The sequence below is a fragment of the Polyodon spathula genome, chromosome 7, assembly GCF_017654505.1.
Source record: "Polyodon spathula isolate WHYD16114869_AA chromosome 7, ASM1765450v1, whole genome shotgun sequence".
NCBI classification, from domain to species: domain Eukaryota; kingdom Metazoa; phylum Chordata; class Actinopteri; order Acipenseriformes; family Polyodontidae; genus Polyodon; species Polyodon spathula.
Genome location: NC_054540.1, coordinates 33,299,585 through 33,319,544, shown reverse-complemented (window position 1 = coordinate 33,319,544; position 19,960 = coordinate 33,299,585). Strand labels below are relative to the sequence as shown.

General features: G+C 40.0%; 1 protein-coding gene across 7 annotated transcripts in view; it reads left to right on the top strand.

The window, feature by feature from the left end:
• LOC121318556 (epidermal growth factor receptor kinase substrate 8-like) overlaps positions 1-19,960 on the top strand; it is a 97,961-nt gene that overhangs the window by 28,791 nt on the left and 49,210 nt on the right. The window contains exon 1 of one of the 7 annotated variants that reach the window (XM_041255349.1): positions 3,491-3,570. The exons of 5 other annotated variants lie outside the window; for them this stretch is intronic. The gene's annotated coding sequence lies outside the window, so the exon portion shown is untranslated. Of the gene's footprint in view, positions 1-3,490; positions 3,571-12,414; positions 12,818-19,960 lie in introns of those variants that run through there. One more of the 7 variants, XM_041255350.1, reaches the window with a different exon arrangement.

Below are 19,960 nucleotides of genomic sequence, written 5' to 3'. Positions count from 1 at the left end.
AGCCCCAGTGTATAGGTAACAAGCTCAGGTGTGTCTCATTAAACTCCTAGTAAAACCAGGAGTGGATCAGATCGCTTCGCAGTGGCAGTCTTATTTCCATCCCTGTTGGAGAATCAAGTCCAATTCACCCCCGCTCCCACTCCCCCCACCCCCCGGGAAGGTCTCTCTTGATAGTTTTATTTTGAGGTTTATCATTTAGCTTTGGCAGCTTTGGTCCCCACAACCCCACACTGAAACACAAAGAGAGGAAGAGAGCAAGAGAAACACAGCAGTGTAGACAAGTACAGGCTGAGAAGCAAACAAATCCATCCCAGACTGGCTTCTGTTCCCAGTGGGACAGAGAAGAAACCCCATTAAGACCTCCCAGGCCTCATAAATCATTCATATGTCAGCCTGCAGGGCTGCAATGTTTCATTTATATTTCAGTAAGCAGCTTCACCCCTGAACTGTAGACAGACAGCCTCTGTGTCTTTTTTCCTGCGGCAGTAACATGTCCCTGTAGTACTGCTTCACTGGTTCTAAACTAGCCCTCTGGGCAAGCATTAGGTCATCTCAAGAGCTGACTTTATTTCTGCATCCCTGACCTGTAGGAAGGACTCTCGGAATTTTCAATTGAGCTGCCACTGTGAATGAAGGGTCCTTGCTTGCTGTCTGTAATGTATTCACTGACTGGTGTGTTAGTTGGTTGATAGAAAACAGAGGGGTGGGCCGGCATGGAGCAGAATGCTGCGCTATAGTGTTGTGAAGCTCAGCTGGACAAAGATTCAAAGCATTGCAAATAACACTGAAGCTACGGCATGAAAAGTAGAACCGTGATCCATGTCCACTGTATGAAAAAATTGAAGTGTTGCACACATACACAGCGATAATAATAAAACAATATTATAAGAACATAAGAACATTTCCAAATAAGAGGAGGCCATTCTGCCCATCTAAGCTTGTCTGGTTCCTAGGAGCTGATTGATCTCAGAACTTTGTCAAATTGGGTCTTAAAGGATCCCAGTGATTCTGCCTCAATAACATGACTAGGCAGCTCATTACATACCCTCACCACTCTCTGTGTGAAGAAATGTCTCCACTTCATTTCCAACTGTGTCTTCTGGTCCTGGTTTCTGAACTGCACTTAAAGCAATGTTTTAGGTGCACTGTGCTTTATCACCTGGAAAGCGCTAAAGGTACTGCACACTGCCCCCTATATCATTTAACATTATTTAAAACAAATATTATAAGAAAATACTGCTTTGAGACAAGGTTGAGAACATGCCAGTTCTACAGGTGCTTTTAGTTTGTGTGGACTGTTTCCCATTTGTTATTTGAAGGAGGTTTGAAAAATAATGATAGTGCAGCCTGCCTCTGTTGCAGAGTAATTTACTGTATTGAAGGAAATGTGTTATTTGCTAACGATGGGCATCTCCTGAGTATAACAGAATGCTAAAGACGATATCATATTTATATGTTTGAGACTTCTGTCACTAGTGTCTCCTGATCCACTTTTCACAATGTTCCAGAACTCCTTTATACTACACGATGCATTTATTTAATCATTGAATTATTCTAACGAGGAGACAATACACAAACACATAACGATATTGCCTTTTAAAGAACCTCAATAAGTACAGATTTCTTTAATTTATTTAAGAAAATGCAGCATGTTTTTCACAAGTCTAATACGAAGAATCTCCTTGTGGACTCCCTGGGCTCCTCTTGAATCGGTATAAGCTGTTCAATATTCCATGCTGTGTTGTCTGTACAGAGTGCTAGGCTAGCCAGAAACACTATCGTGTTGATATGCTGAACACTATCTCACATTGATGTCCTGTCTGCGCAAAATCAAAGAAACAGCCAGTAGAGACTCCCGATACTGAAAACTGCATCTCGTTGAGCAGAAGAAACACACTAAGAAATCGCCTAACTGCAAGGCAGTACCTTCCTGCCTAACTTCAGAAACCTGAGACAGGTTACAGCAAACTAACTAATAGGCTATAAGGATGCCCTAGGGACAGCAGTGTGTTGATTCATTACAATGCTTCACACAGTCATTCAGCACTGTTAATAAATCAATCACATTTAAGATACCACTGAACCTAGGAGACAGATTGCTCGTTAATATCCGGAGAACTATTTTTAAAGAGGAGACAAAGGTATTTAGTGAGCAAATAGTTTGAGTGAAGTTATCCGGAAACAAATTGCTCATTCACAGTATTACTGCTTTCCTAGAAAAAGGAGAACATTTCAGGGTACCATTCTACTTGTGAGAGGTCTTGCACATTAAAATACTTTGCATATGTTTAAAGAGGAGACGATTATCTATTCAGGAATACCAGAGTCTTTAGTAAGTAAGGAGCGTGAGGAAAAATGAGCAATACAATCCACGTCCCTAGTCTGCTATGTAATTCATTTCTTCATTCTATAGTTTGTGTTGGTACTATATTTACTGCTGTAGCTGTTGAGATTTATTTTCAGCCTCTAAAGCTGAGGGAACACAAAGCCACCTTGTGACTTGGAACTTGGTTTCAGGCCACAGCATGGCACAACTAGGGAGACTTGGGTCTTGATACAGAAAGGTTGCCTCAATCAAACTAGGTCTCCTGGAACCAGGTTTCAAGACACTGTACCTGAAAAAGTGGCTTCATATTCCCAACGTTAATCTCCTGAGATCCTTGTCAATGTCATAGCTAATAAGTCCGAAAACATCTTTTTGGGTGTGACAGAAAAATATGCCTATTGCCATTGTTGTGCAGGGATCATACATCCTTTTGTGTGTGCGCATAGCAAAATACAAATAAAACAAATGTATTTCTATATTTGCTCACTTCATTCGCGGCACTCGTTATGCTTGCATTGTGCATTACTCCATTTAAATCACTAGTTTTAATCATTTCTGATTCACAAGCTCATGCCCGTGTGCACAGCTCTTTAACGTGCAAGTCCATGCCTATTGACGCGTTTGATTTGGCATTGTATGCTGCAGAGCTGCGCTTACACTCCGACTTTTAAGAGTGTTTTTAACATTTATGTATTCTGACCTTTTTTTGTTAAATCTGGGAAATACGCCATTTACATTAAATCCTTGAAAAAATACCTGTTAAAACATGTTTTTTTTGTTTTACACGTCGCCCTTCTTCACTGACACACTTGCCACTGCAAACATAATATCTCGGGTTCTACAAGTTTTAAAGTGATAGTCAATGGCTCATTTGATGATCACGGTTTGCTGCTGTAAGCAGTGAATGTGATTGAAACTTAAATGGTTTGCAAAACTTCTGGGATTTCAAAGAGAAATGGCAGTGGAGAACTATGTGTGGCTGGTAGTGGTTAATTTTCAAGACACAGCTTCCAACACCCACTTGATCGCATGGAAGGTGTAATATGATTCGCTCTGCAATGTGAAAAGGGGAAAAAAAAAAAAACCCTCTTGGTTTGATTATTAACAAACTCTTGTGAAATAACCGAAAGCCTGGCTGCTGCTCACAGTTCAGCGCAGGACTGCTGAAGTGTAAACATGAAGAGAGACTGTCGAACCACAAGGCTAGGAAGTCTGTGAATATCTCGGAAGCTGGAACTCTAAAGGTAAGGGAGCATTGAAACGACCTTTTTGAACAGAGCAGTGTCTCTGGGGCTTGTACACAGCAGCGTGCCTCAAATTCACGACTCCTGTGCTGTGTCCTTTTATTGAAGTTGTGTGGATCTGTTGGCGGAATCTCTGGAAGGACATTTCTGTGCGGCCAGGCTTTAGATACTGATTTTACCAGCTGTACTTTACCAGTGTTTCAATCAATCAACCCTTTAGCTATATGCAGACTGTTTCTAGTTTGAATTTGATTCTTCATTCAAAGATCTTGACTGTAGCTGTCAATTACGCAAAATATATTAAGTACAGATTTCGGTGTATCTAGGGGATATCAGTATTGACTGGTCAGGGACTTAGACTGCCTTTAAAAAAATATAAATAATAATAATAATGTTTCCCCCTGCAATGTTCAACACTGAATCAATTAATCACATTCAGCTTTTATTGCAGGCCAAGCAGAGGAATGCTATTATAATGAATAGGGGCCCTGTAAAAAAAATAAAATAAGAGGAAGAATCACCCTCTGCTGGTTGCTTTGGCCCTGGACCTGTGGGCTTCCCCTTCTTGGGCAGTGGAAGCTCTGCCATCAGGCTCCTCCCACTTGGGTGCAGGACGTTCGGGTGCCTCCCACTCAGGTGTTGGCAGCTCGGGCCCACACCAGGTCCGTCCATGTCTTCTTTCTCCCCCTCCTCAGACTCGGTCCACAATCTGGATCATCCACTCCAAGGCCCCCATCATCCCTGGATATCCTCTGGTGATTGCCTTTTGTTGGACTTCTGGTTTCAGCCTGATGAAATCCATGAGGATATCCGGGGTGCTGTCTCCCAGCAGATGTCTCCCCTCTGTCCTTAGCCACAGGGGGGCACTGGGGTCCCTCAGCCATCTCTGATACCTCTCCATTCTGCTTTGGAGAGGTGCCCCTTCCTTTCCCCTCTGGACTGCACTCTCCCTTGTAGTGCATCTTTGTGGTGAAGTGCAGGCAACACCCACTTTGAACAAGTAGAGCTGCAGGCTTTTATCTTGGTGACCATCTCCGAATTAACCATCAATGAATTAACTCCAGAGATGGCCACCTTCAGCACGAGTTGTGTGTGGATGGGGCTTCCCCATCAATGCTGCCAAACAATAACAAGGAAAACATTGAATTTTTAAATCAACACAAAATACATTCAAACCAATGCTAACAATAGCCCTAGTTCCCAAACAATACATTCTTTTAAAAAATAATACACCAATACATTTCAAATCTTACAATAACAATCACCCATGCTTTAATAAACAAAACATTTATTTACATGCAGGGCTTTGCCCTGCCCCTCTGTTTATGTGTAGGGCTTTTCCTCTGCCCTGCCACAGTCTTAGAAATAGTAAAATATCCCCTTCAGTCACTGTGTGTATAATTCTACCATGTTTCCTGTCTGTAGATCTATTTTGTAATGCCTGTATGTTGTGGCAGAGCAACTTCACAAACTCCACTGAGTTCACACAAACAGTTTTAAAATTTCCAAACATTACATTGAAAAATCGTAACCGAAGGGAATGTAATGCATATCAACCAGGACGTGACCCAAACCCTTTAAAAACGTACTGCTGTAAATGGACAGGATTGAAGCAGCAGAACTGTGCTCACAGCAGACTGTGTCCAGCTGGCTACAGGTAGAGTAAGGGACAAATCCAATTCTGGTGGAGGCGGTACTGTTGATTGGAGATGAACAAACTTTGGATCACTGGACTTGTACAGGAAATGTATTTGCCAGTAATGTCTGTTTTTCTTATTTAGCACTGTATGGGACAATTGTCCAACAGAACACTGCTTGAGATGTACTGTAAGGCCCAGAGGCAAAAATTAAACTTAACAAGTGACACCCAATCTGCTGCTGTAGAGTCAGTGGAAGCGGTGAGGGATTATTCTGTATGGTTTAATCACCAAACCCTTCCGATACTAAAACACGCACACACGCAGCGCCAGGAAGCACAGCCACAGACACTTCCAAAGAGAGGAGTATACAAATGATCTGTTATCTGTGTTGTCAGTTATTGATGGTCTTAAATCGATTTTTAACACCCTTGTAGTACAGTACAGCAGTTCTCTCTCGCACACCCTTTTTCCCCAGTAGTAATGACACATTTCTAAGGTCTTGATTTCGCTGGAAGTTATTTAGTGTATTGAACTCTGGGGGTTCTGTCTGGAGTTAGTTTGTCTGTCTCTGTTACACTTCCATATATATATCTATATATCTGCTAATCCAATTGTGACGCAACAAGCTAAGGACATTATTTCAGCACAGCTTATTTAAAAAAGGTTTATTTTGGTGATCTTTTTTAATAAGATTGGCTGAAATATGTTTGTCCTCACTCAGACCCCTGATTTACTAAATACCTTGGCATCTCTGAGTAGATCATTAGCTTCTCTTTAAAATTCTGCAAGTATAGTGGTACTGCAAATTGTACTTTTTCTTGGTAAGCAGTAAAACTGGGGAGTTTGTTGCTGGATAACTTTACTAATTGCTGAAGAGGCGATTCTTCTATATTCATATAAGATATTTAGTAAGTAAAAGGGTCTGAGTGAGGGAAAAATGGGCAGTAAAATCACCAGCCCCAGTCATTCTCTAAATTTTGTTTCCAAAATTTGTCGGTTCTGTGTGTATACACACTGAATTTTAAGACCACAAAAGTCTCTCTCTTGGATGACAATCGCTACTTGAACAAGCATGGCTAGTCACAATGTAGCACAAGTTCTTGAGAGTATCGGTGTCTGGGAGTTATGACGTCAGCTCTATCTGCATGCAAGACAGTTTTGTATCTGATATGCACCACTGACTGAATAGTTAAGAAACAGACAGATGTCAATCTTGTGCTCTTTTGAAACCACATTCCAGCTGCATTGCTAGGCTTGGGAGAGTTTTTGAATGGTTCTTTTCCATTGTTGTGAACAGTGAATCTACCAGAACAGTTTGTCTCTAATTCTGTCTGTTTCTGTTGATGCAATTGATTTGAGCCTGACAGACTTGTCAATTGAATGGAATGGTCTGCAGTAATAATAACCACACACACATGGCATTGAAGAGAGCTGGGTGGGTCAGCTAAATACTGTGTAAAACAGCTGAGCCCATGACTTCAAACTTGTCTTTATCAATTGCACAGGGATACCAAATGAAAAGCATGACTCATTTTGAAGAAGGACAACATACAATTACAATATGTAATGTAATATGTAGTTCTAGGGTGTAGTTACGACCAATATAACAATTGGCCTCTGGAAATTTGTTTGTGGGGTGCGTGTATAAATTACGCAATAGTCAAGTAAAGGGGATTTGGTTCAGAAGTTGGGATTTGGTTTGTTAATGGTTTGTTTTCATCTCTTCCAGTACTGGGGCAGTGGTTACTATAGCAATTTTTATTTTTATTTTTTTTGCATTTGACTGACCACAAATCTCACACATTAAAAAAAAAAAAAGAAATAATACTCAGTTTGGTCAAATATAAAAGTCTCTCTTTTATTGTCTGTGTTACTGTATATAAAATATCAAATGACTGATATGGTTGAACGCTGTAATTCCATCTCGGAATCTAAGAACAATAGACCATTATGGGATTAGAAGCCCATTATGGGATTAGAAACCTTGAAAAAGCTGTCAGCCAATCAGCAGCCTTGCAGGAGTTCCATTAAGAGATTAGAACATGTGATGTCAGCCAATTGGCAGCCTTGTTATTTGAAGCAACTTGGAATCCTGGGAAGAAACAATGACACCCACACCACTGGTATGAACTTGAACTTTGAACTTTTCCCAAATATAATAATATATTCTGAAACAATATTTTTTTCAGTCACCAAATAAAAATGTTGGCTGTAAGGACTTTTTTTTTTTTTTTTAAGTGTTTATAAATGTACCTGTACTTGGTTTAACAGATATACAGTATATCTTTCTGCCATCTTTCTGTGTACGGTCATATTCAAGATTCTTTAATAAAGAATGGCAACAGTATCAAATGTAGTCTAGTAGTAAATAATATATTTTATATAAAGAAAAGCAAATATAATTCAGGAGAATGAGATTATAGTTTAGTACCAATTACTTAATTATCCAGAGAAGATGAGTGAACGCATGCCTTCCTCTGAATCCTCGACAGATGACATTTTATTTGCAGAATGCTTTGTTTTGTGTTTAAGATAAGCAGTGGATTACACCGGATAGATAAGTGTGCTTCACTGTTGCATTCTGCTTTAACGTTTTGGTTCAGAGTCACACAGACAACTAAGCTTCTCTCCGAAAGGCCGATCTATTTGATTTATAGTAGTTTGACCTTATAAATGCTGAAGTTACTGATGCACATCAGCAACTAAAGCACTGTACAGGGCTGTAGCCTGTTTGAGTGGTGCAGTTTGTTATGGACGTACAATTATATGTCAGTTACATTTTTGGCTCTATCTTGAGAACCACTCGCCCATTTGTGATGAAACATGGCAAAGATGTTCTCAAGAACACCCTTTTGCTGGCATCTGATTGGTTAGCCTAATAAAGGCTAAAATCAGATTAATCTTTGCAGTCGAGGAGTCTTGTTTATGTGAGTGTTGGTCAAGGTAACCTAAACCTGATTTATTATTTTTAATTAAGGCATGGAAAGAACTTTTTAACTTAAGTTTTAGATTTTTAATGAATAGGAACATTAAAATGTCTTTATGACAAATCAGAACCCTGTTGTAATAGTTTGTCTCTCTTGACTTGCACTGCAAGAATATTCTGCTTTTCACATTTAATATTTTGACACGACAGAAAAGAAATATGAACGCAATCGTTTCCAAAGTGCAGTGGAATTTAACAGGAGTGTCTGCCCTTAGTAACACACCTACCTTTGGCACAGTTAAAATGATCAATCTTTCGTTCAGCTCAATGCCAAAAACCTATTAGTTTGTTGTGTCCCTGTCTTCTGAAGGCTTTTGACCACCAGTCAGAATGTAGGATTTCTCAAGTGTTTTCAAGCCAGACAGATAAGTAGGCGCTTTATAGTGAAAACACGCACATTAAATCTGATGTTTATCTCCTTCTGCATGTTTCTGTGTTATAATGCTCAATATATCTGGTGAACACGCCACCTTACCATATGACCTACCCTGCAGAGTCTGTGTCAAGTCCTGTTTTTCAATTCCAATTAATTTTTAAAATCTATTCCCAATTCCTCATTCAAAGGAATTGATAATTGTTTTGGTTGTTCAATTGCTTTCATTTGATTTAATTGATTAAAAAAAAACAGTGGGTTCAATTGAAGTAATTTGTTGCCAAGGTGAGATGCTTGTTTTAACACTGCCAATTGCAATTTTGACCAATGACATGTTGGAATTGAAAGGGAATGGGAATTGGACTTGGAAATTAGATTTTTAAAATGGAGTTGAAAACCCCCAACGTGCTACTCTAATCTAATTTCTTTTTTGCTCGAACCCTCTCCCCTTTCCTTCCATTCCACTTTTCATTCCTTTGTAAAACCCTCACTATCCCTCCCCATCTTTCACACTACCTGTATACTGTTCAGTGCTCCTACTGGCCTCACCCACTATTGAAAGACTGATCACAGTGATGGGTGCTGTCTAGCTCCTGTAGGGAGGGACCACCCCTTCCTAACTGACCCTGTACTACCACCACATACAGTTACAAAGAGGAAGGCACAAGCCAAAACATGTGTCTGCTTGACTTGGTTTCTTTTTTCTGGTTAGTTTTAGTTTCTTAAAACTTCTACCTTTTAATACAGATTAAGAACCAATAATCCAATTGTCACTCTTAGGATATTCTTTAGCACAACAATTTCAGAATCTGGGGGTACATGGAGCAGGAGTGGAAATAAGATACCTGCTCCACAGCATTTTCACCTATTTAGTCCAAGCTTGATTAGCCCTGGTGGATAGGTAACAAGTTCAGGTGCCTCTTATTAGACTCCTAGTAAAACCAGGAATGGATCAAACCGCTATGCAGTGGGTGTTATTTCCATCCGTGTAGAGGAACCTATCTCTCCGTTTGTCGTGTTGTACATGCAGTGGGTGCAGATCTTGAAGCTCTAATTTCTGATACTGATACAGTATACAGCAGCAGGGTTATACTTGTCGAAATCTACTCCTGTGAAGAAAGATTTATTCATAATGCATCAGCATTTAATGCTATCAAAAAGCTATTATTGTGTAGAGGTATTTATGCTGCAGTAGATGTATAACTTCCAAATGCTTTTATTACTTCCCGGAATAGAGCCAAACAATCATAATCACTCTTTAAAAGCCTTCTCTTTGAATGGTGATAACATTCATTGCTCTCCAGTCACGATCTGCCTCAATCGTTGCACGATTCCTGTTTGCTAACAGCTGTAGTTTGTGCTCAGTGTGTGTGGCTGCTTAGTGGGTGCCGTGGTGATGGAGGGGAGAACACTGACCTACAGACGTCCGAGTTTCAGTGCCCAAACCCTGGATGTGCTTCATCTGCCAACATCTTTGGATAAACACTTGTAAAGCTTCCTGATCCTTCTGTAGAGTGTGTACTGCGTATGGAGTGCTTTCAGTAACCTTTCATCTCCCCTCCTGAAAGGTTTCTTTGAGTGCTGAGTTTTATCAATGCAGTCCTTTCATTGCTACAGTCACACAGGAACAGCCACAAGTCATGCTTGCTTGTGGATATTTTAAAAAGCATTTCCAATTCAGGTGATGATGTGTGTGCTCTGCCAGCTCATTGCTTCTTCAGCCAAACGGAGAGCATGGGATTCAACTCCAGCAGCGGGGTTCAGACTGGGGCTGCTGCTGTGGTTCAAGAATAGACTGAACTACTTAAAAGAATGACCCTAAGTCCTGTATGAACATTAAATCAACCAATTACTGAATTTCTCAATTCCAGTACATCTTTATCTTGTGTATAGATGTCACCCCGTGCATAGGACATATGGCACAATTATAGTAATTATAATTTAATAAACACTTTTTTTATATTAAGTAACAGTTCCAGTTGTTTAGTGATTGGTTATCTAGTATGCCTTGTGTGGGGTGTCTTTGTAAGAGAGATACTTTTGCACAATTTGAGCAGCCAGGCACTAATTGCACAAGATGACACCTCTTTACAATGTCTAAACTTATAAAACGAGAAATAATCTGCTATATATATATATATCTGTGTGTCCAATTGTGATTGTCTGAACATGGGGTTATGGCTCCCTGTCCCCTCTGTCTATCTGTACTTTTTCATGATTTCTGATGGCTCTCAGTTTGTATTTACAGTAAGTTCACAACACGATGGAGCGAGCAGCCCCCCTGCTTCATGTTGGTACGCTCTTCTATGTGACAGGGTCCAGCACAGAGAGCGCGCGGGGCTCTAATACCTGCAGAACAACATGGGGGAGAGAGAGGGGGCTGCTTCAGAGAAGCTTCAATGTTAGGTTATCACAGGGATGGAAACAAGACTCTTATTGCACACCTCTCAGATGTCAACTTAAAAAAAAAAAAAAAAAAAAAAAAAAAAAAAAAAAAAAAACTGCAGTTGTTGGAATGGTGTCGCAGCACAATCTGGTACACAATGCTCCAAACGGACAGGGATGGAAATGGGACTCCTATTGCATAGCAGTTTCACCCATTCCAGGTTTTAATATGAGCTTGATTAGCCACAGTGTGTATAGGTAACAACCTTAGGTGCGTCTTATTAAACTCATAGTCAAACCAGGAATGGCTCGAACTGCTGTGTGATGGGAGTCTTATTGCCATCCCTGTAATAACTTCTCTGGAGCAGCCCCCTCCCCCTCACCTATGTTGGTCCACAGGTATTAGAGTCCCCCGCTGGGAAAGTGGCACTGAAGCAAATAGTATGAAAATTGGCTTTAAATCCTTAGTTACATATATTAACTGCTGCCAAAGTGGATTTGTTTTCATGCTAATTGCATAACTGGCAAGTAACTTTCTGATCCCTTATCACAATGCCAACAGCTGCGCGTGTGCTTCAGACAAGAAGGTGCTTTGTGATATTTGCAAATAAGGTAGTTATTTTTTCCATTGCTCTTTTGATGTTAATTTATCAGATTGTATCTCCACAGCATTTAAACACCTTGTCAGCACTTCGTTGAATTACAGCTGGAACACGGCATAGAATCCTCAAGGTTCCTGTATGTGTCATTGCACAGTATCAGCAGTGGGGGGTGCACAGTTGTTGTTTGAATGTTTGCCATACCTTGAAGACAGTCATACTGATGGAGTCACAGACACCAGTGCACCAAATATCATAACCATTACCAACGCATTTTACCAGTGTTTAAACAACGACCTGTCAGATGACAGCTCAGCTTCTCATATATATTCTCCACTTAGACCATGTGGGCTGTTATAAGTTAATATGTGGTTTGTAGGGCATCTGCTGTTAAAGATGTCATCTTATGTGTTTGAGCTGAATGGTTCTGTCTGCTTAAACTCTACAAAATGATGTGTGATCACTGTTCAACACAAAGTAGTGGTGCTGTTTTTTAACTTTAGGACAATGTGTATGTTGACAAATCTCTAAAGGTCTTTGGTTGATCTCTTCTCTTATGTGATTTACACTTTATAAATCAAAATTATAGTGGTGCAGGAGATTGAGGTGATTCTCCTAATAAAGTGGCCAGTGCATGTTGTTAACAGTGGATTTCAAGCCTGAGCGAGCTATAGGCTATTAGCCAGCTATTCACCTGGAAGTGCCAGAGCTCTGTATCCTATTACAAAGTCATGGACTCCTAGAGTGCGTTCAGGTTCCCTCCTGCTTCCCTGGGAGCTATTTAAGCACACCACTTGTTGGCAGATTAAGTCTGACCCACGTTGCTGGCAAATTAGATTATCTAGATTGTGAGAGAGGTGGGGCAGGCTGGGTTTGTTATGTCAGAGTGCGGAGTGGGAGTGCGCTGAAGAGAGTTTCTTTAAGGAGAGCTGTGCAATTCGCACAGGCTACAGCTCTGCAAGACAGATTTCCTACAGCAAACGGGCAGGGGGCAGCCTGCCCTGGGAGAAAGCGGGGGAAACAGGAAGGTGGATCTGTGTGCTCCCACTTGGAGAGTGAAAGCAGACGGAGCCACACTGTGGCAAAGGACTCCTGCAAGGGGTGTTTCATTGTAGAGTTTAGCTGAGTGTTCAATGTTTTAAAATGCTGAGTGTTTAATACAGAGGTAGCAAAGTAAAGGGTAATTTATATTCACTTTCCCAGTGTTCAAAGATATTTGAGTATTGTTCACACCGCTCACATTGATGGCAAACGTCATAAGAAGGTAAGGGGACAGCGATAATAAAGATCTATTTAAATTAACAAGACAGGCAAGGGCAGGGCTGCAGAACAGCTGTGCGCATGCACACAGTGTGTGTCAATTGATGTGGTTGGGAGTGGGACCCGAAGACTTTCTTTAATTTTTTGGGCGCTGACAGGAACATTCTAATGTCAGCATCAGCTACCGCTGGAAAACCCCTTCTTAGCTATTTTTTGTACAGCTAATCAAATCTCTTATCAGATTCAAAGTAAAATAGAAATATAAAGCCAAGCCTGTAACTTGCGACTTGTGTTAATTATGAATGTATAATTAATTGTTTCTGGAAGGTGACTACTAATACGACTTTACTTTTAAAGGTACTATATTACACATTTTTTAATGAATTTTTATTTTGCTGTAGTATAAATGTTTGATGCACGGACCTTTGATTTGCTTAAAGTTCCATTATCACGGTTGTCCAGTCAAAATGAAACCTCCCACTGCTTCATTGACATGGGACTTTATGGTAGGCACACAGCCGCATTCTATGATTCTATCAGTTAGGTTCCATTGAGAGAATCAGTGTCCAGTAAACCATTTCAGTGCCACGTTTTTAATTTCTGACCATGTCATTGATGCAGACAGTCGCTTTCAGACACTCTACAAGCTGTATTTTATGATTCTCTCTGTAAAGTTCAATTTCTTTGTGCATAAAAACATTTCCAGTATGATGTGACATTCCCCACTGGCTCCTAGGAAGCCTTGTTTTGCTTCACAAAACCTCCCAGTTCTAGTTATGATATCAAGGGAATTCCATAGCAGCTGGACCCATTCCTGGTTCAATAAGACACACCTGAGCTTGTTACCTATACACACTATGACTAATAAAGCTTGTAAAACTTGGAGAGAGTGAAACGGCTATGCAATCGGAGTCTTCTTTCCATCCCTGAATGGTGCTGTTGTAGTCAGTCTCTTGGGCTACAGTACTTGTTCTGAATTATAGCTGTTTGAACAAAGAGACCAATTTTGTATAAAGAGCGTTTAAAAACGACTCGCGTTTCTTTACCACTTTACAAAACCTGTTGCATTTATCTGTATGTTTGTTTTTAGTACTGCTGTGTCTCTTATGACTGAGTGTTTAAAATAAAGAAATAACCTGAGCAACCTGTCAGGCCTTCGCTTTGACTAGATGCACAGTTACTGCTTTTGTGTTTTCACAGCATGCAGCAGATTGCCCACAGTGCACTGCTTTTCATAACCCTGATATAATGTGACCTCCATTTCATTGCCTTTTTGTATTGCATGTAGGAGTACATGGCTCGTTTTTTATAAAAGTGGTCCAATGGTTAAAGAAAAGTCACTTAACCGCCTTAAAACCACGTAAAACCGAGGTCTTATTGTAAGTGACTCTGCAGCAGTTGTTGGTGCTTAGTTCACCCTTCCTAGTCTCCAAGTTGCTTTGGGTAAAAGCGTCTGCTAAATGACTAATTAATAATAATGAAAGCATGGTAAAGCATAGATCAGCATTGTAAATCCCAGAGAGGAACGGTAAAGCGTATTAAAAAACATGGCACCATGGTAAACTATACTGAGTGCATACTCTTATTAAGGCAGCCTTTATACAACGGAATCGGTTATAAGGCTGCCTTGTCGCGGCTCCCATTCCTCCATACTGTCATTAATTACAGAAGCAGTTTCGTTCTTGTTTGGAGGAGGAAGACCAGTAGCTCAGTCTCGTAACTGTGGCTCCCGACTAGAGCATTATAAAGGGACCACTGCAAAAGTAGCATACAAATGTACTGTGGTAAACCTTAAGGGCTAGCTCACTACTGGTGAGAAAACCCCAGTAGGGATAATGAAGTTAAGGTATGGTGGCGTTTCGGGCCGCCACTGTTAAAAATAGCCTCTGTCTTTAGTTAAAAGGGAGTTTTACTGCACTTTCCACTGAGTGATTCTGGGAAGTGGAGACCAGCTGTAACTGAGTCAAGGTTTTTGTCTCTAACAAGGTTGAAGGTCATGTGTTTTTTCTCTGTGGATGGCTGTGTCAGGCCCATTCCACTTTACATATGTTACAGCAACATTAATGACTCTAGAAATCACTCCTTATGGGTTTTTAAAATTAGAATATCTATTTTTATTTTTTTCCTTTAGGAAGCTTTTGGCTTTATAAACCAAGTTTGCAATGCTGGAGGGTGTGTCCAGTGTCATCTTCAGTTCAATCCCTGGAAATGTCGAAGGCCAGTGGCCGCAACACGTCTGCATTAGCATGAATTCTCTTCTACAGTTTTTATAATTTTTTTTTTTTTAATAATAATGATACAGGCTTGATAGCTGACATTTGGTGAGTGCTTGGGGTTTTGATGATTTAATTTGGAACTTTTGTTTGAGCCTTTAGCACTCTGTGAATACAGAACATTGCTGCACATGCTTTTTTTCAGCGTGCTCCTATTTCTTTAAGTTCAATCCCTTTCGCAGTCTATAGCCCCTTTCACACTGATGCTCCTACCTGGCTTACAATCTCACGTAGTGTGGGACCACGTACCTGGGTTGTACCCGGAGTGACACCGACCCACCTCGAAATGTGGGTCAATACGCTTTGACCCGGGTCAAGCGATACAAAATGCATGATGGGTGTTCGTAAGCGTGCTAATTAACAAACAGCCATGCCTGCGAGAAGGTTTCACTTCCGCAAAGAAACATTTCTGTTTAGCCATATTTTTGTTGAAAATATGCTTCTGGGGCATTGATATGTGCATTGTGCACTTGCGTCTGCCACCCAGGTTAACCCTGCTTTTCAAAAGCAGTGTGAAGTCGTGTAGCTGACCCGGGTAGCGCATGCCAGTGTGAAAGGGGCTGATGAAGCAGCAGGTAACAGATCGTTCTGGTGATACAGCAGTCTGAATGGGTGACTCTGCTATTGAAATGTTAGCAGGCTTCCAAAAATCAGTAAACAAAAATGTATCGCAATATATACAACAACAAACAAACAGCAGAGACATCAACCAGGAGTTTTGTTTCTTGTTTCCTTCACCATTTCAGGTTGTCACTATCCAGTTTAAAAGCACAGTATGTCATACAAGCACCTCAATAATAATACTGCTACTAATAAAAACAACATTATTAAAAAATGCTTAATAATAAATAATATCCATACTGATCATTGAGTTTGGCTTCCTCCTGTAAATTCTCAGATTTCCCTCTTGGCGTTTTTTAAATTAAATGTATTGTGCATCGTGGGTTACAAATTAACAATACAGAACCCAGCTTGCTGTAGCAACTTCTACAAGAGCGGTACAGTGAATAATATCCCCTGAAGAAGTTTATTTTGTCATCTTAAGCAGCCTTTAAAAGCCTTTTTATTGTAGCAATTCCTCAGGGATTCCTCACTGTATTGAGGTGACTCACGGGCTGTGTCTTCCAGATTTTGCCAAGAGGATTGCAAAAGAAACTCTGGCCATACTCTTTCCTTAAAGTGTTTCTTTGTCCCATTCTCTTGATGAGAACGAGCTGTAGCTGTTTTGCCAGAGGCAGTGTGTTTGGCTTGTGAAGTTCTGAACAGACAGTACAGTACAGTACATACCCAGCAGCAGATATTGTTTCTCATGACTTCCCTGCCCCGGCATGTCAGTGCAGAACTGAAGGGAGAGGACTGGCCAGGACACAGAAAGCACAGATACTGAGAACTAAATATATAAAGTATACCCACGCTCCCCCTCCCGCCCTCCCCTGGCTCTGCATGGGAAAAGCAGGGTTTTTATTTATTTAATGGTCATACTAGTACTTTAACGGACAAAAATTCAAAGGGCATAATAATAGGAGCATGCTATAGACTGCCAGATTCAGACGGTGAGCAAAATAATCTGTTGTACAATGACATTAGACATGTATGTAGCAAAGGAGAAGCCATACTAATGGGGGATTTCAACTTCCCCCATATAAAATGGGAAAACCCGGTGGGTAGCACAAAGGATGAAATAGAAATGGTGGAAATGACAAATGACTGCTTCCTAACACAATTTGTCAAGGCACCGACTAGAGGGGAGGCATGCCTTGATTTAGTCTTTTCAAATAACGAAGACAGAGTAACTAAAACAGAGGTCAGAGAACCACTGGCAAACTCAGACCACAACATGGTCTCATTTGAAGTGTTTTTTAAAACCCCAAAAGTAAAGACTAAAGCTAAGGTTTACAATTTTAGAAAAGCAAACTATGAAGGTATGAAACAGAGACTAACAGAAGTAGATTGGAGTAAAATAGAGAAAACACCCACTGAAAAAGGATGGTTGTTCTTCAAAAATGTATTACATTTACATAACAATTACATCCCTAAAGTCGACAAATCTAAATGTAAAACTAAATTGCCAAAATGGTTTAATTGATCAATTAAAAAAAATATTCAGCGAAAAAAGGCACTTTACAGACCATTAAAAAAGGACCAAAAAGAAAGAACACAGAAAGACTACACGGAACTGCAAACGCAAGTCAAAAAGGAAGTTAGAAAGGCCAAGAGAGAAATAGAAATGAACATTGCTAAAGGGGTCTAAAACCAATTCCAAAATGTTTTTCCAATATTACAAGAGCAAGAGAACATTCAAAGAGGAGGTTAAATGTTTAAGAGATACAAATGGCAAAATCGTAGATGAATTAAAAAAAATAGCAAATATATTAAATGATTACTTTTCACAGTTTTTACAAAGGAAGATACGAACAACATGCCCCACATGTCATCCAGTTCCTATCCAGTTTTAAATAACTTTAGCATAACTGAGGCAGAAGTATTAACGGGACTAGGAGCTCTTAAAATAAACAAATCCCCTGGGCCGGATGAGATCCTCCCAATAGTACTCAAAGAAATGAAAGAAGTCATTTACAAACCGCTAACCAAGATCATGCAGCAGTCTCTTGACACAGGGGTGGTACCGACAGACTGGAAAATTACAAACTTAATACCGATCCACAAAAAGGGAAACTACAGACCAGTAAGCCTGACTTCTATTATATGCAAACTTATGGAAACTATAATAAGATCCAAAATGGAAAATTACCTATATGGTAACAGGGTACTGGGAGACAGTCAACATGGTTTTAGGAAAGGGAGATCGTGTCTAACTAACTTGCTTGATTTTTTTTTAATGGATAATTGCAAAGCATATGACATGGTTTATTTAGATTTCCAGAAAGCTTTTGACAAAGTCCCGCACAAAAGATTAATTCTCAAACTGAACGCAGTTGGGATTCAAGGAAACATGTACATGGATTAGGGAGTGGTTAACATGTAGAAAACAAAAGTACTGATTAGAGGAAAAACCTCAGAATGGAGTGTGGTAACCAGTGGTGTACCACAGGGGTCAGTATTAGGTCCTCTGCTATTCCTAATCTACATTAATGATTTAGATTCTGGTATAGTAAGCAAACTTGTTAAATTTTCAGACGACACAAAAATAGGATTAGTGGCAAACACTGTTGCAGCAGCAAAGGTCATTCAAAATGATCTAGACAAGATTCAAAACTGGGCAGACACATGGCAAATGACATTTAATAGAGAAAAGTGTAAGGTACTGCACACAGGAAATAAAAATGTACATTATAAATATCATATGGGAGATACTGAAATTGGAGAAGGAATCTATGAAAAAGACCTAGGAGTTTTTGTTGACTCAGAAGTGTCTTCATCTAGACAATGTGGGGAAGCTATAAAAAAGGCTAACAAGATGCTCGGATACATTGTGAAAAGTGTTGAATTTAAATCAAGGGAAGTAATCTTAAAACTGTACAATGCATTAGTAAGACCTCATCTTGAATATTGTGTTCAGTTCTGGTCACCTCGCTATAAAAAAGATATTGCTGCTCTAGAAAGAGTGCAGAGAAGAGCGACCAGAATTATTCCGGGCTTAAAAGGCATGTCATATGCAGACAGGCTAAAAGAATTTAATCTGTTCAGTCTTGAACAAAGAAGACTATGCGGCAACCTGATTCAAGCATTCAGTATTCTAAAAGGTATTGATAATGTCGACCCAAGGGACTTTTTTGACCTGAAAAAAGAAACAAGGACCAGGGGTCACAAATGGAGATTAGGCAAAGGGGCATTCAGAACAGAAAATAGGAGGCACTTTTTTACACGGAGAATTGTGAGGGTCTGGAATCAACTTCCCAGTAATGTTGTTGAAGCTGACACCCTGGGATCCTTCAAGAAGCTGCTTGATGAGATTCTGGGATCAATAAGCTACTAACAACCAAACGAGCAAGATGGCTCGAATGGCTTCCTCTCATTTGTAAACTTTCTTATGTTGTTATGAGGCCTTAAATTTCTGAAATTAAGCTGCGTTCACGATGGGTCTGTTTAGAGCAGGGGTGCCCAGTCCTGGTCCTGGAGAGCCGGTGTCCCTCCTGGTTTTTGTTCCAACTGAACACTAAATTGCTTAATTGGGCCAATTAAGCTTCTAATAAGTGCTTGATTGGTCCAGTTAAGTAATTTAGGGGACAGTTGGAACAAAATCCAGGAGGACACCGGCCCTCCAGGAACAGGATTGGGCACCCCTGGTTTAGAGGTAAGCAGTCACAGCCCAAGCTGTTACTGACAGGAATGAGACTCGGAGACAGAGAGCTGCAGTTAAAGCACTAATACGCACCATTTAAAAAAATATATGAAATAAATACAGGAACAAATTAAGAATTTTTCGCACTTTTAAAAGTTACAAACCTATACATGTTCCAAACGATTCACTCAGATTTTGTGGTCCCTTTTTTAGATGTTTTTATATAGGCAGATAATCTTAACAGATCAAATGTATCGTCAGTCAGCCAGTCAATTAATCAATTATTGACACTCCTTGCTTCAATTAAGCATTCATTGATCGATTAACCACCCTGATGCCCTCTTCAGAGCCTCATGCCTGTGTATATTATACTATTAACACATGCAAGTTTTCAGTTGTTTCAAGTTAATTTCTATGGTTAGTGTACATTATTTTTTTGCTTTGCTTTTTAATAATGGTTCTCCAAATGCATATGTTATGTATAATCTCTCTGTATGTCTTAATTTAGCACGAAACTTCACCAAACTGGCTACAATCAATATTATAAGTTACGCCCCCATTTGAACCTATCAGCAGCAACTAAACTTACAATGTTGCTGAGAGTGTAGATCTCACATTCAGAATGTCAATG